General features: G+C 53.7%; 1 protein-coding gene across 2 annotated transcripts in view; it reads right to left on the bottom strand.

Moving 5' to 3' along the window:
• Positions 1-14,537, bottom strand: part of PHACTR4 (phosphatase and actin regulator 4) — a 61,088-nt gene extending 46,551 nt beyond the window's left edge. Inside the window, exon 1 of one of the 2 annotated variants that reach the window (XM_084496887.1) lies at positions 14,487-14,537. The gene's annotated coding sequence lies outside the window, so the exon portion shown is untranslated. Of the gene's footprint in view, positions 1-2,127; positions 2,265-14,486 lie in introns of those variants that run through there. The other variant, XM_084496888.1, reaches the window with a different exon arrangement.
• Positions 14,538-15,406: the final 869 nt, after the last annotated feature.

Raw genomic sequence — 15,406 nt, 5'->3', positions numbered from 1 at the left:
GGTTTCCATTTTCGTCAAGCTCTCAGTGAAAACAAAGTAGCTGAGCACACGCTAATGCTGCGGTAATGCCCCCGTAATTATGACTGGGTAGGAGATTTCATTTGCAACCACCATTTCCTCCCGAAATGAGGCCGTTCTTCAGCTCAGCCGTCGCAAGGCCAGCTTGCAAAGTGTTTCCTTTGGCCTGAGAAGCAACGGGAATTAGTTTAGCCCCTGTCAAGCTCTCACAAATGTCAGCAAGCAGAGATGTGGCCCCAAAGCTGAAGCCTGATGCTCCCTGCCGGAGTCCTGCATCGTATCGGGGGGGAGCAGCACTCAGACCCTGAAAAGAAAGACTGAACACTGAGGAGCATCTCCCCTTTCCCAAGCAGCTCACCTGGGCTTCAAAAAGAAGCCAGCATTCGAGTCAGGAGCTGCTGCTGGGCATTTGTGGATGCCAAATCCTCCCGGAGGCACCGCAGGCACCCTCACCACCACCGCACACCCGACTGCATTCCAGGAAAAGCAACCCACTGGCAAAACTCCACGCTCCCACCGGTGCACAATGAAGAACACAAGAGAGGCACCTCTAAACAAATCCTGCACTGAAAGACAACAACGTTTGCACTTCTTGGAAAAAAGATATGCACTGGAAACCTGCGCTGTGTAGGGGACTTCACTGATTTGAACAACGAGTCAGCGCTCCCGAGCTGGACACAGCTCAGCTGCTTGGGACCAAACCCCTGCCTTCCGCGTGGGCACCCTGCAGTCACACCACCACCTCTCCAGCAACCTGAAATCGCATTTTTTTTTTTTTGGTTCAGTGTTTTAAACAGTTTGGGTGGAGTTTGTAGTTCAGCTGCAGCCTTCTTTCTCCTTCCCAATCTCAATGTAACAATTCAATTATGCCTGATTTAATTATTTAATTGCCTGATTGTAGAATTTAATTATTTCTGATTAAGAGACATTTCCTTACAGAAGCCCTCCCCGCATAATTTATTCTGCTTGTGTTCCACAGCTCCAGCTTCAATAAGAAAGGGATCAACTCCACTGCTAATTCACACTTGGCCATTCTCCTGCCAGACCTGCTGCAGGTTTTATCGTTCACCAGGGCTCGGGACAGCTGCAGAACTGATGCACAGAAGCAGCGACACTCCTGAACACCCACCCTGTGAACAAGAACGCTTCCTCCCACTGCCACTTCACCCACCCCAGCTCACATAGGACAATTTCCAGGCATTTAGCTGCGGTAAGAGCTCAAGCAAACGAACCACTGCTGCTTCTCAGCCACAAAAGGACCTTCCACTGTAACAAGGGTGACAAAACCACACTGATCCCAGGCGGTGCCTGCAGGCAGGAGCCTGGCGGAGGCACAGGACTGCCCCGCACACCCAGGTGGCTCACCTCACCTCGGCGAGATCCGAGAGCTGAGCGAGAATTATGCACGCCTCTCACGGTGGGCACGAGTCAACATCGGTGACCGCACGTCAGGAGCTTCACGCAAGAGTTAAAATCCAAATCTATACAGGGAAAAATCCTTAAAAATGAGCTGGAAGCTGCGCCTTTCTGGTGATCTCTCTCATATGCCAGGTTCAGCCTTTTTGTTCTGTTCAAGTGCTGTGTCCTTGGACATCGGAGCAGGCTCGTTAACACGCTCACCCCCCCCACACACCCCAGCACGGCTATCAACCAGCCCAGAAACTGCTGGTTTGCTCAACAAACAAGGCCTCTTGATAGGTGCCGGCACGAGGAATGGTTGCACAAGTACCCCAACCCCACCGCCTCCAGCAGCGCTCCCGACGAGTATCAAGAAGGGAAGGGACTCGCCTATATCAGCACAACCCAACATGTAAAAAAGGAGTGAAACTGTAAAAAAGGCGTGAAAATGAAGGATGTGGTCACTCAACGTGCCTCTTCCATATTGCATTTTGTAAGAGATGTTAACCCTAGCGGGACCTAAATCCCTGCTGACCCATACAAACTAGAGAAACTAAACCCACTTGACTCTGCTTTCGAGACTTCAAAGGCAACTCAGAGAGCTGCAGGAGGTAGAAAGCTGCATGCAGATCTGGAAGCCACATGTATAAACCGAGAGCTTTTCTGGAAACGTAAAGAGATGCTGAAATCACGTCAGGATTGTGTCCTTACCTACAGCTGGGGAATGGCTTCATTTTAAATGAAAGCTGACATTTGTCCTGCAAAACCTCTTGGGGTCAGCTCCAGCAGAAGGTGGCAGCAGGTGGTGAAATTTCCCATTTGAAAGAGAAGAAAGATGTTTTGGCACAGCCCATGCTTCCGAGGCGATGCCCTTAGCTCCAGGGAGGAAGCACAGCGTGTCCTGCTCACGTGCAGTGCCGCTGGATGTACGTGGGGCTCAGCACCTCTCCATCCCTGCCCCGGCCCCGTGCCCTTCTGAGGAACAGATCCCAGTGCCTGGCTGCCAGCAGCCCTCTCCCACAGGTACTTGGGCCCTGGCACACGTGCAGGGCACACATTCAGCAGCCTTGCCGCATCGCTCTGCTATGTGAGATAAGAGGCTCGGTCCCAGCCTTCCCAGCTCACCAGCCTCACTGCCTTCAACACCCAGCACGTCTCTCCGCGCTTCCAAACACAGAGCCAAGCCGTGCTGAAAGGACACGGACAAAAAATGCTTGCATTTGCACAGATTACACCAACCTATGGTGACAGGTTTGTTAAAGGGAAGCTCAGCCTGCAGTAAGAACAGGTCATCGAGGACTGGCTATCGTGCTATAAGAAGGAACTGCAGCTTGAGCCATCCTGAGCCTCCTCTGACAACTACTGACGCTCACGGCAGCCTTCAGGACTGGTTGGCATCCTTCCTCTGACATCAGCCGGACAGGTGATGCAATTCACTTGAGGCCAGAGGGTGCTTCTCAGCCAGCTCCAGAGTTTGCCTATACATGGGCATTTCCTAAACGACTCCATGTGAGGAACACTCCGGTTCTTAAAGAGGTGCCTACAAACAGCAGTGTTTGGACACACAGCTTACAGCCAGCAGCTGGGTAACAGCACCGAGCAGCCACGCTGGTATCAGGTGAGCTGTAAAACACCCACACCCAAAGAACACAAACCTACCGTGACTTTCGCTGGGACACCAGCTAACACGCGTGTGCTTGCACATCCCAGCAGCCAGCACACAGGTCTGCAGGGATGTAGGGCCACTTGCTGGGGTCTGGAACTGCTCCTGTGTGGCCTCTCCTGTCCCTGGGATGGGTGATGGAGCCACTGGGATGAGCTCAGGCCGCTCAACCATGACAACTCCCCAGCTCCATCCTCATTTTAACAGCCAAATGGAATGAAGCGGCCAGTTTCTTCATTTGGCTCCCCTTTGGTCTCAGGCTACCTCTTGGATATTAACCATCTTGCCGCGGAGTCAAGCTGCAGGCAGCTTTTGCCACAGCACAAACTAAGGAGGTCTTTGTGTCCCATTCCTGTTTCTGCAGCAAAGAGCTCACCACAGCAAGAGCCAAAGCACCCCAACTTCTCCAATGACTTGATAACATGAGACTGAATTTCGGACAAAATAAGCTTTTTGACAGGAGGAAGCATTCACCTGCATGACCCAAAGCAAAGAACAGGTTTCCCACAAGATCTACCAGCCCCGAGGAGCCCCCACAGCCAACCACCTGAACCCTACAGAGCTCAGCTCAGCTCCTCCGTGCCTGCAGCGTCACGGACTGCGGGTCAGCTTGAGCTGAAAACAAAGCTGAAGAAACAACTGAACACAAAAGCTTCCTTGAGGGAGCAGCACAAGTCAATGTGCAAGCACCAGGAGAGGACAACCAGGCACAGACCAGAGAAACCACACCTGAACCCCAAATGCCTCACACGGAAAGAGTCGTGGTGTCAGACTCGGCTGCAGGGAGCAGCTCTGCCTGGCCCTCCTCTGTGCTGGCATCAGGAAGCTCACAGAGCAGCTGACCCCAGCCGAAACTAGTCTGCTGAAAAAACAGCTGGTTTTAATCCAATTCAGTTCCTCAATTTGTTTGTCACATGGCCCACAAACACTTGTTCCAGTATAAGGGAAAGGAGTGAATACACAGGGCCTCTTCTTCTCTGCGTGGAGCAGTTTTAGGTGTTTACACAGCTGCAGCCCAAAACAGAGGTCTGGCACTGAAGCACACCACTTGCGGTCCCAGAGAAGGGATAAGACCAAGGCAGGAGGGCAACAAGGCTCCCAGCACCACAAACAGGCTTGAAAAAACCCACTGAGAACCATCAGACCCTGCCTGCTCCTCCGTTCACCCTCTCCACATCAAGGTGCCAGCCTTACCTCTCCGTGCCGTTTGCACCACTCAGACCAAGCTGTGCCTGTCGAAGCTCAATACCCCCGAGCATCCACGATTTTGACAAAACAGGATTTGTTTGCTCACATTTCTGAGATGATTTGAGGTCTCTGCTACAAAGCTGCACCATTAAACCCTCCCAATGTGCTGTGGAGCAAAACCCTGCAGTGCCGACCGCTGCCAGCCCCAGGTTTTGAAACGCTTCCCTGAGCGAGCTCCCAGCCCAAGGCCGGCAGCACTGGGATTCCAGTTCAACCAGTTCCTTCTGCCCCTCACTGCTCCCATTTCCTTGGAGCAGCCAGCAACAAAACCCCACTCTACGCTGGAATAAACAGGGGTGGAAAAGCCACCTGCTCCCCTCACAATTAAAGGCATTTCCAGATTCCTGCTGGCCGTGCCATGCAGGAGCCCTGCTCCGCTTCCAGCACAGCCTTTGTCCCACAGAGACCAGGGACACAAAGCCTCATGGCAGAGCCTGCCTAACAAAACCGTGCTGTTATGGGACCACGACACACATCGGCAGTGCTCCAGCCCAAATCAGCTTGATTTGCAGGCTGATTAAACTTCCATCCCCTAACACCCCTCTGGCTGTGGGGCCTGTGGCTGAGAGCGGGTCCTGGTTGGGCTGAGGTGCGACCTGCCCTGGACACCCCCAAAGGCCGTCACTTTCTTGTGTGCCCTCCTCCCATTCAACACCACGGTACAGGAAGGAAATAAGCCCTTTGAAAAGGAAGCGATAGCCCTGAGAATGGGCAATAAAACGCTGAAGTGGGGGCCGGCCTCACGCCTCCCTCATGGCCACCAGCACAGGCCCCGCGGCCTGCAGGGAGTCATGGCAGGGCCGGCTGGCTTTGCTGAGGGGAGAAGTCATTGCAGGAAGAGATTCCTGGCGTGCTTTGCCACAAACACAGAGTACAACAAGCACCAGAGGCTGTGAAATCTTCCTCATTCTCCTTGTGGCCCCCTACAAGCTCTTAAGGGAATCTGGCAGAGACTCGCTCTTACTAATTGCACGCATTGTTATACTTCATCCCATCCAACAGCAGTGTCCCACCTGACAGAACCACCCCTCTGGTTGCCCAGGCTCACAAAATCTACCCCATCTGCTTAAAAGCCAGGAGGACGTTGAATGAAACTGTTTGCTGAGCTCCCTAAAGGACAGCAAACGTTGCACCCCGTGCCGGCTACTTTAAAGGCAGGCAAATGGCCACTGCTACACACCCAGCCCCATTAGAGGCTTCCTGAAGTACAGCTTTCTAGCAAGTCATTATTCTTGAAGACAGAGCTTGTGGGGATGCTGAAATTAAGACTCAAGCCATGAGAAGATCTCATGCCCCAACTACTACAAGCAGAACTCAAAGTGAGTTTCTCCCTTCAACACAATCGGAACAGGCGAATAAATTGAGACCTTCATGTTACCTGCAATGCCTCTGAGTAGCAGACAAAGCCTCTCTGCACCTGAAACCCCAAGGAACAGGCACGGAAGGCTGTCCCCAGCCACACCACAAAGGGAAGCACTGAGCAGCCTGCTGGCACACACCTCCCCATGTGCCACAGACCCCGACTGCTTTGCCGGCACTTACAAACAGCCGTTTAACCCAATACACCCATGGGACACGGGCAAAAATCAGCCTGCCGCCAGTGAACCTTGCATGCAGTTGAGCACCAGGACTTTTAACCAGTGTCTCTGGCAGACTCTTGACAATTCACCAGTTCTGATTCACGCAGATACAAATCATCTCCCAGCACATTCCTGTTTCAGCTGCCCTCGCTGTCAGAGGCAAGTCCCGTGCCACTTCAGAACCTGAGGTTGGGGCCAGAAGGCTCCCTTTGTTTGCTTCTACAGCACTGATGCTCCAAAGAGAAGCGAGGATGCACAGAGTGGACAGTGGTGCAGGCAAACAACAGCACAAGCTGTCACACTTCTTCCAAAGCAACTGCTAATGCCAGCCTCAAGACGAGGTTTTCATAGAATTCATAGAAGTTTCAAATTAGCAATTTTTTGTTCAAGCCCGACTCACTGCTAGCATGGCCAGCCAGCTCCTGAGGACACATTCGGCTAAAGCACTTCTCCCGGACCAACACTGCAATATAAGCTCCACAACACACCATGTTTTGCCAGGACACAAGAGCAAGATGCTGCACAGCTTTAAATACACAAAGAAACCCTATCCTGCACGTTATCTTGATTATGCAAATGAAAATCCTTGCTCCTGGCACTAAGAATGAAGGCTCGAATTGCCTCCGCAGCAAAGTCACCTTGGGAACACCTAGGAGTTTGAGGTTTTCAGGAAGGTGGGGTTAAACAGCAGTTGTAAAGAGTGCCCCGACAGCGCGTGAGCCAACAGAAGGGACTGCATAATGCCAAAGCCTGAAGGAACGATTTGTGGAGAGTGCTGGAAGGACACGGCACCATCCACCTACGTGTGATCCAGCAGTTCTGCTACCTTGACTGATAATCAGAAGGTGGAAAGCCAAACTTATCACACCGACAGAAGGAATCCTCCTCCTGCATGTCCTTAGCAAGGCAGCACAGTACAAAAACTGAAGAAATGCTTGTGCTTAACGCACCACGAACACAGAACATCCTACGCCATTAGTCCTATAAAAATCACTCATCAGCAGAAAACTTCCACAAATCAGCCACAATGTTCACCCCAAACCCGCAGTGAACTGCGAGCGAACTCCACCCTCTCGTTAAAGATTTCACTGCTATAGAAACTGTGATTAAACACGCAGGGCCATGAATCAGCTACCTGAAACAAAGGTACGTCTTGGCCGACACGGGAGTGCCCAGCAGCAGGGCACAGACCGGCGTTGTGGGCAGCCCATCGGACCCCCAGCATCTGGGGACCTGTGGCTTTACTGAGATCCCACAAACCTTTTACGTTCCTCACCTTCTGGGCTGCTTGGTTTAAGGGCCATAGGAAGGCTGGGGGAAGATGGCCTGGCTTAGCAGCAGGTCCCAGTCTAAGGGCTGAACAAAGTGGATTTAAAAGGAGGTTTCATTTTCCCCGGAGACTGCTGCTCTCAAATCAGAATAAATCTCCTAAAAGAAGAGATTACCCAGAAATTTACTAGTTAGAGATGTTAATATATCCAGTGTTTATTCAAGGCCTGCTGCTCTCTCCATGCAAGAGCATCACCTACACCGTTTATATGAAAGGGAAACAGATGCCTTATAGTTTCTCCCGCCACCTCCCTTTCCACGCTGAAACACAGCACAACAGCTTTATAAATACCACTTCCCGCGAGTAGCAGTAATTTACAGAAGAATCAAGGCAAGCTTGCTCTTATTACACTCGCAAAGCTCTGAAAAATCCTCCCCCGTAAAGCAACACCACCGAAAACAATACCCACGGGCAGATAACTCCAGTGTGAAGCCTGGCAAAGCCTTCACATAAAGAAAAAGCGCAGAGCTCAAACTTTAAAAGCACGTTCCCAGTGGCCAACATGCATTCGGACATGGTGCAGACGAAGAAGCAACTGCTTGAACGCCACTGATTCAGCCAAACCACAGCAGCAGTTACCCTCCACGCTGCTGGCCTTACCCAACGCAGGCGTGCGAGGCTCAGATAAAGGCTTCCTCCTGTTACTCACGTTCTCCTTCCTAAAGGCCGCATCGACACACTGCGCAACACGTAAGAGATGGGACCCAGACCAGTATAACCTGGCTGCTAATTACGGCCCTTAAGGCTGAGAGGCAATTAATATTTCCCTCTAGCTACGAACAAGAGCATGACTACGCCCTTGCTAAGCACTTTTAATCTTGCGGAGGATGAAACAGGTACAGGAAAGTGTGGCTTGCCTGACATCAAACAGCACGGCAGCGGCACAGCTGGGAGCTAAATTAGGCCTCCTGTCCACCCAAACATCCTTATTTTCCCCGTGCTCAGAGACTAGTTGATGGGTACAGAACCCAGCCATTAGGGTTCAGATTGAAGGCTTCGTTCTGAAGCTAGAAGCAGATGGGAACTACTGATTAAGGTAATCACCGGTGTCAGCCTGATTCCGGAGATGCAGCAGTCTCGCAGCGCTCCCTCACTCTGCTTTCCAAACCTGCTGCGTTCACACAGCGACCTCCCTGCCTTGTGACAGCTTCCCAACACACTGCAGCATGACCAAGACAGCCCAAAAAGCTTGCTTGGTGAATTCACCTGGAATGCTTCCCACCTTCTCTCCACCAACGCCTCCAGAAGACACGGCGGGGCTGTCACTTGGGTGCGTTACGAGACGAGGTGCAAAGGAGCCAGCCTGAATCCCGGCGTCAGGCAGAGCAGCTGAGCAGCCCACGCATGAGCAGAGTTTTCCAGCCTGGGCACTTCCCTTCCTGTAAACCCCATTTATCTTCAAATCCAGAAAAAAACACACACCGGTATTTATGAGACAAGTGAAACAGAACAATAACTGCAGCAAAACCCACTCCTTGTAACATCAGGTGCCAGGCTGAGTTAGCAGGTATGAATTTTGCTCCAGTTTCCCTGCTCCATCAGCATCCACTCTCTTAACTATCCTCACATTGCACTGAGCAGGTAACAGAAAAGCCAGATGGCCTAAAGCCACAGCTAATTTCAAAACTGCTGTAAAACAGCACAAGCCAAGACAGCCCGACAGCACTCATCTGACAATTCCACCCCAAAGGTTGATATTGCTCTAAAAAGGCGCAGCTGAGCCAAGAGAAATCATGTTTAAACATGCCTGCAATCTCACTGTTGGCTTTTTTTAGTCAATCATTACGGGACTGTACGTTAGAAGCTGATTTGGAGGTACAAGATGAAAAATTCTGTGCCCTTGCTCACCTGTGGGCCTGATCCACAGCCAGGAGGAACAGGATCCAGGTCAAGTTAAAGCAGGATACGAGCCCTAATTTACCTCCCAGCACAAGGTAAATGAAGTCTCAGTGACCCTACAGGGACCATGCCCCTTTCTCTCCTGCTACTAATCAGAGATCTAAGGGAATAAGAGTTTGCTTCTAATTATTTGCTCTCTTTTGGCACCAAACACCCTTTACAAGGGAACAAACCCCAGTGGACTTTTCCTACTTCTGCCATTTCCTACCCAACAGCAAATTAGACCTGGTTTGCACCAGACAGGCTACACTTAATCCCCCCAACAAGATGAACGCTGGCAGCACCAATCAGCTGGCATACCCCTTAGTGTCCTCTGCTAGGTCCCAGCTGATGAACACTCCCCAGGGTGCCCTGTGCATGGATCAGCAACCAAAATTCTGCAGGTCCCACAATTGCTGCTGCCCACACTGCGATGGAGCAGCTTGGAAATGGGTTCCCAGAGAACCCGAGGCAGCCAGAGCCCTATCCAAATTCTCTGTCCCTGCAGAAACCTGCTGAAATTTCCCACACCAGGACGTGCAGGCTCGCTGGCGATGGCCATACCTGCAAACCTGCTTCCCGCAGATCCTGACAACACACCAAAACCTTTTGAGCAGCTTTGGAGATCTGAGTAATCAATAACACCCCCCCAGCAGCCCCTCTGTGTATCTGCAGGGTGGTCTTGCCAAGACAGAAGTAATATTGACAGGAATTACGCTTCCATCAGGCACTGCTCGAACAGACGACTACCCCCAGCCTGTACCAGTGACTTTTACTTGGCAGCACAAAAATTCCTGATTTGACTTTGCGAGTAGGAGAGGGAGAATTAGACAGGAGAACAACCGTCACAAAGGCATGTGAGCACAGCAGATGCCAAAGTCCCCTTAAAATTGGCTCAGGCACAGCTGCACGCTTTGTTCAAAGCTCACTCCCCGAAGGCGACGACCTTTGGCTTCTCCCCCATCCATAAGCACCTCTGGAAGCTTCACGTCCACGAGCAGCCTCTGTGAAGCCACAGGCACCAGAGCAAGTGGCAGGGAGTGCTGGCTGGCAGTCCTTACCTCCTGGGTCAGAACCTTTTTGTTTTTTTTTCACTGGGACCCCCCCACAACACGGGGTTTGTGGCAGCAGAGCCCTGAGCAAGCCCTGGTGCTAAACGCTGCGCCGGTACGGAACAAGACGATGCCTCTCAAACCGTGAGCCAAGTTTACAAATCAAGGCTTCTCAGCAGGCCAATTTCTTCTTGCTTACGCCCTTGCAAGCTTACTGTCTGCAGGGCAGACAAGCAGACACCTTCACAAGGATGCACCCCTCCCGCAGACAGGCAGTCAATGAAGGAAGCCCTCCCGGACCTCTTAGGAGGCTGCTTCCAGCTTAAAATCGATGGCGGGGATTAATCTCCATCGATTTTAGACAAGTCCGTGGCAGCACATCTCGAAGGGGGCCACTTGTGTGGATTAGTTAGCTAAAGGGAAAGCGGGCTGTCAGTGCCCAACCTGTCTGCCAGGGGGGCCGTGCTGTCAGCAGCAGCCTCCTGGAGCCTGCAAGGTGAGAAGGTTCAGACCCCTCAGTTAAATCCCACTCAACTTCACCAAAGTCCAACAATCTTCCCCAAATCTGCTTCCGAAGGCAGGCAGCTGGAGCAGTCAGGCTCGGAGCTCAGCACAGGGGGTCGGGAAGTGCCGGGCTTGCACAACCCAACCTCATCACACTTCTGTGCCCCACCATCCAGCAGACACGGTTAATTACTTGCTGATAACGCATCGCCCGGCTCCGCTTGGGAGCTCAGCCCCGCAGCTGGCAGGTAAGCCATCCCGAACTGTTTTGTAATCAGCGTGCCCAAAGCACAAACACAAAAAGAAAAAAAGTTAACAATCTGTTTACCCACTCCCTCCTCCCACGGCTGCTGCTAGCCAACGGACTGGGGGGAAAAAAATAAATCTATTCCCAGGGCTGAGCAGAGAACACTCCTTTGGAGCGCTCTCAGTTTTCCTATCTTTGCCACTGGTGCTTGGTGTTACTTCACACAATCCACTCATTCAGCTCCGAGACGAAGCCCGTTCCTTTGGCTAATAGCATTAAAAGCCTCTCTCTGGAGATAATTAGTCCTCCCTCCCCCACCCCGTCCCCAGTGTGCCGTGGAAAGAGCACACAGTCCTGGGTAAACAAAGAAATTCAGCCGGCGTGCCAGGCGGGCTGGAGCTGGGCAGGAAGGCTGCCTCTCACCTCCCTATCTCGGCACAGCTGATAGCCAGAACCCAGCCGACACCACGGGCACCAGGACGAGCAGCACCTTCAGATTGGTGACCTCCTCCATCGCTACAGCATCACCAAGACAATTCCCCAGTTGCGAGGAGCAGAAACGTCAATAATTAGTCACCCTGCGAGGTTTTGCGTGGTCACCCCCTGACCACAACAGATCAGGACAGGAGGAAACGCGCAGCCTTTTACACCCATCCCAAACCCATCGGTGAATCACGCCCTTACAGACACAAAACTCCTCCGGGGCAGAGAGAAGTTAAGGATGGGAAAGCCCAGAAAAAGCCCTCTGAGACCCTGCAGGAGCCGTGTATCCTGGCTGTCCTATCCCCACGGCGCTGCCTCACCTGAGAGGCACGCCAGGAATGTGCCCTTTGCTTTGGGGGCAGGCTTCGGGGGGCGCCCGGGGCCCCCAGCCGCAGGTGGGACTGCCAGGGGACGGACACGACCCCGCGCACAGAGGAGAACTGGAAACACTTCTCACCACGGCACCGACAAGTCAGCAAGAGCCACTAATTAAACGCCAAAAATAGACCTCTGAAAGGACTTCTTTCTTCCCCTCTCGACACAAAGCCTAACGCTGCCATGGCAGCGCATCCATCGGCTTTGCACGGGCTCCCATCCCGCTGGAAAAAATCCACACACAAACCCACACAGCACACGTACATGGGACATCCCAAACAAATAAAAACTGAATCGGAGTGAGCGTGACGTGGGGCTCCCCTTCCCTGAGCTCGCTGTGCTCCCACCACCACCCACGGCAGCAGCGAGGTGCCGACATCACCCCCCGTCCTTGCGCTCCCTGCAGCCCCAAAAAAAAACACCAAAAACTGAACACGTCGAGGTGACCACGGGGATATCTGCCAACTTGTTTCATGCCCAGCCACAGAAAAATATATTATCAGTGCAATTTCCACTGTAGCACGGCCCGAAGCCCCTCTGCCCTGCACATCCCCTGCCAGACCCCGGTTTTGCACGGCTCCTAACTGAATGTTCAGCAGCGGCTGACAGACCTACAGGAGCTGCGGTGTCAGCGGTTTTTAACGCACGTGATACCCCACCACACGCCAAACACAATGAAATTTGATCAAAATAGAAGCCATTTGTTTAAATACAAGTGATTTGGCTCCCCAAACTGTCATCAAATTAAACTGGAAATCAAATTAGCCAGGGACTGAATGAAGGAGAAGGCTGCCTAAGCACAGATCACTGATCCAGCGGCATGGAAACAAGGAAGCAGCCCCCTTGTTGGTGGCAGCCTCTCTGCCCTGCCCCGTGCCCCAGCAGGACTGACCCTCCCCATCTTTTAGGGCTTTTTAGGGCCATCCGGCTGTTTCCTGGTGTTCCAGAAGGGAAAATTCCCTTACAAAAGCACCCTCCGAGGCACCACCTGAGAGCAGAGCGAGCCCTGCGAAAGCACAACAGACACGCTCAAAACCACGTTAATTTAGGACAGATCAGCCGCTTGTGGTGCTGTTGGAAAGGACAAGTTTAAACCAACTCCAAACAAGAAAAGGGATTTGTTACTGTCACCATCCAAGGTATTAATTTAAATTGGCACAGCCGCGTGCCAACAAGATTCCATCATAACTGGCCTTCTTTTGGCTGTATTCCCCCCACTCTCATTTAAGAAGGAATCTAAGCTATGTAAGATTACAGTTTTAGGTCTTGTCTGCTCTGAAGGGTAATTTGGATTAATTTAAATAGTGCGTTTGAAGAGCAACAGGCGTTTACACTGAAATCAGAGCAGGCAGAGGACTTTAATTACACTTCTGTGCAACTTCCACAGCACTAGCACGTCAGGCGAACTCAGCCGAGCCGATCCTGTTACCTGCCAGGGCAGCACCACACAAAAACCTCAGCGTTCCCCTCGCAACGAGACCCTGTCTGGGACCCGATGATGCTTTCCAAAGGCAACTTTCAAGTTTACGACTCACTCATTCCTACCCAAGTCAAGGTTTCGTTACACTCTGGAGCAGAGGAGCAATCGCAGGCATTCACGTTTCTCTTCCTAGTTTGTACGAACAACGCTTAGGATGGAGAAGGGCTTTAAATTTGTCCCGGGGCACGCAGCTCCTGCGGCCCTAACACCTCCTGGTGCCAGCCCGGAGGGGCACCGAGACCTCACCTGCCTCCACCTGGACAAACACAGCCGGGCGTGGGACGAAGAGGGGAATAAATCAGGAGGAAAGCATTAAGCGTTTTAAGTTCCACACAGCATTGGGACGGGATGGAGCAAACAAAGAATTGGCACCAGGGCTGCCGCAGAGGGCAGAAGTCGAGGCGCAGGCTGTGACCACCACGGGACGGCACAGCCGGGTGTTGGCACTGAACGGCCCCGGCTGGGGGAGACCCAGGGGTGAAACAGCCCCCGGGCACACAACGGGGCACGGACCCCAGGATTGGGCCCAGCACTGGGGCAGGAGGAGTGGGACCCCCCCCAACCACCAAATAACCCCCCCAAGCCAGACTCAACTCCCCAAAGCCCCTCATAACCCAGCTTCATCTCCTCCTAGCCCCCCCAGCTCCTCCTAACCCCCCTCACAACCCCTTCATATATCCCTTCATAACCCCCCAGCCCCTCCTAAACTCCCTCACCCCCCTCATAACCCCCCTATCCCTACCTGACCCCCCTTACAACCCCCCCAGACCCTCCTAAACCCCCTTCATAACCCCCCTATCCCTACCTGAACCCCTCACAACCCCCTCACGCCCTCTCACCCCCCTTCTACCCCCTCCTAATCCCCCCATAACCCTCTCCTAACACCCCCAGCCCCTCCTAACCCTCTTCAAGCCCCCTCACAACCCCCCAGCTCCTCATAACCCCCCCAGCCCTCCCTAAACCCTCTCATAACGCCCCCAGCCCCTCCTCACCCCCCCACAACTCCCCCCAGCCCCTTCTAACTCCCCCCCCACCCCCATAACCCCCCCAATGCCCACATAACCCCACTCCTAACCCCCCCCAGCCCCTCCTAAACTCCCTCACACACACCCCCAGCCCCTCATAACTCCCCCCAGCCCTACATAGCCCCCTCACAACCCCCTCCCAGCCCCCCCCCGAGGGCCCCGCTCGCAGCCGCCCCCCCCTCCCCGGCCGCCCTCCCGCCCTCACCTGCCGCCCGCCGCCGCTCCCCCGGGCCGGCCCCGCCGGAAGCCGGGAGGGGAGGGGAAGGGGGGGCGCGGGGCATGCCGGGAGTTGTAGTCCCGGGGGCACGGCCCGAGGGGAGGGGCACTGGGAGGGGACTGGGGGTAAAGGGGGGGAATGGGGGGGGTATGGGGGTAATGGGGGTCATAGGGGTTTTTGGGGGTGATGGGGGTTTGGGGTGGGTGATGGGGGCAATGGGGTCTTGGGGGGGTGATGGGGGTTTTTTGGGGTGGGTGATGGGGGGATAAAGGGGTTTTTGGGGTTCTGGGGGGGTTTGGGGTGTTGAGGGTTTGGGGTGGGTGCTGGGGGCAATGGGTTTTGGGGGTGCTGGGGATTTTGGGGTGCTGGAGGTTTGGGGTGGATAATGGGGGCAATGGGGTTTGGGGGGTGTTGGGGATTTTTGGGGTGCTGGGGGTTTTTGGGTCGCTGAGGGTTTGGGGTGGGTGATGGGGAGATAAAGGGGTTTGGGGAGTGCTGGGGGTTTTTGGGGTGCTGGGGGATTGGGGTGGGTGATGGGGGGGCAATGGGCTTTGGGGGCTGCTGGGGGCTTGTAGTGAGTGATGAAGGGGGGCAATTGGGGTTTGCCCACGGGAGGGACGGGACACGGGGCACTGGAGAGGCTTTATCCATCAAAAAATGCAATTTGGGGAGGCGCAAACCCTTTGGCATCCCCCGGCTCCTCGGTGTGACCCCATTAATCGCTGGCCTCGAGCTGCCCCACAGATAAATCCTGGGGGCTCCGGGGGGGCTCTGCACTCCCCGTGGCGCTGCGGAGCCCTGCGGGGTGCTCCCGGCACCTCGGGGTGCCTGCAGGGGGTCCCCTGAGGCTGCAGCCTTTTCCCACCCCATTTTGGGCTGTTTCTCCCCCCGATAAATCCCTTTAATTC

The sequence above is a fragment of the Aythya ferina genome, assembly GCF_964211825.1.
Source record: "Aythya ferina genome assembly, chromosome: 24".
In the NCBI taxonomy this organism is placed as follows: Eukaryota; Metazoa; Chordata; class Aves; order Anseriformes; family Anatidae; genus Aythya; species Aythya ferina.
Note: the sequence above shows the minus strand (reverse complement) of the source record. Positions and strands in the feature narration are given on the sequence as shown.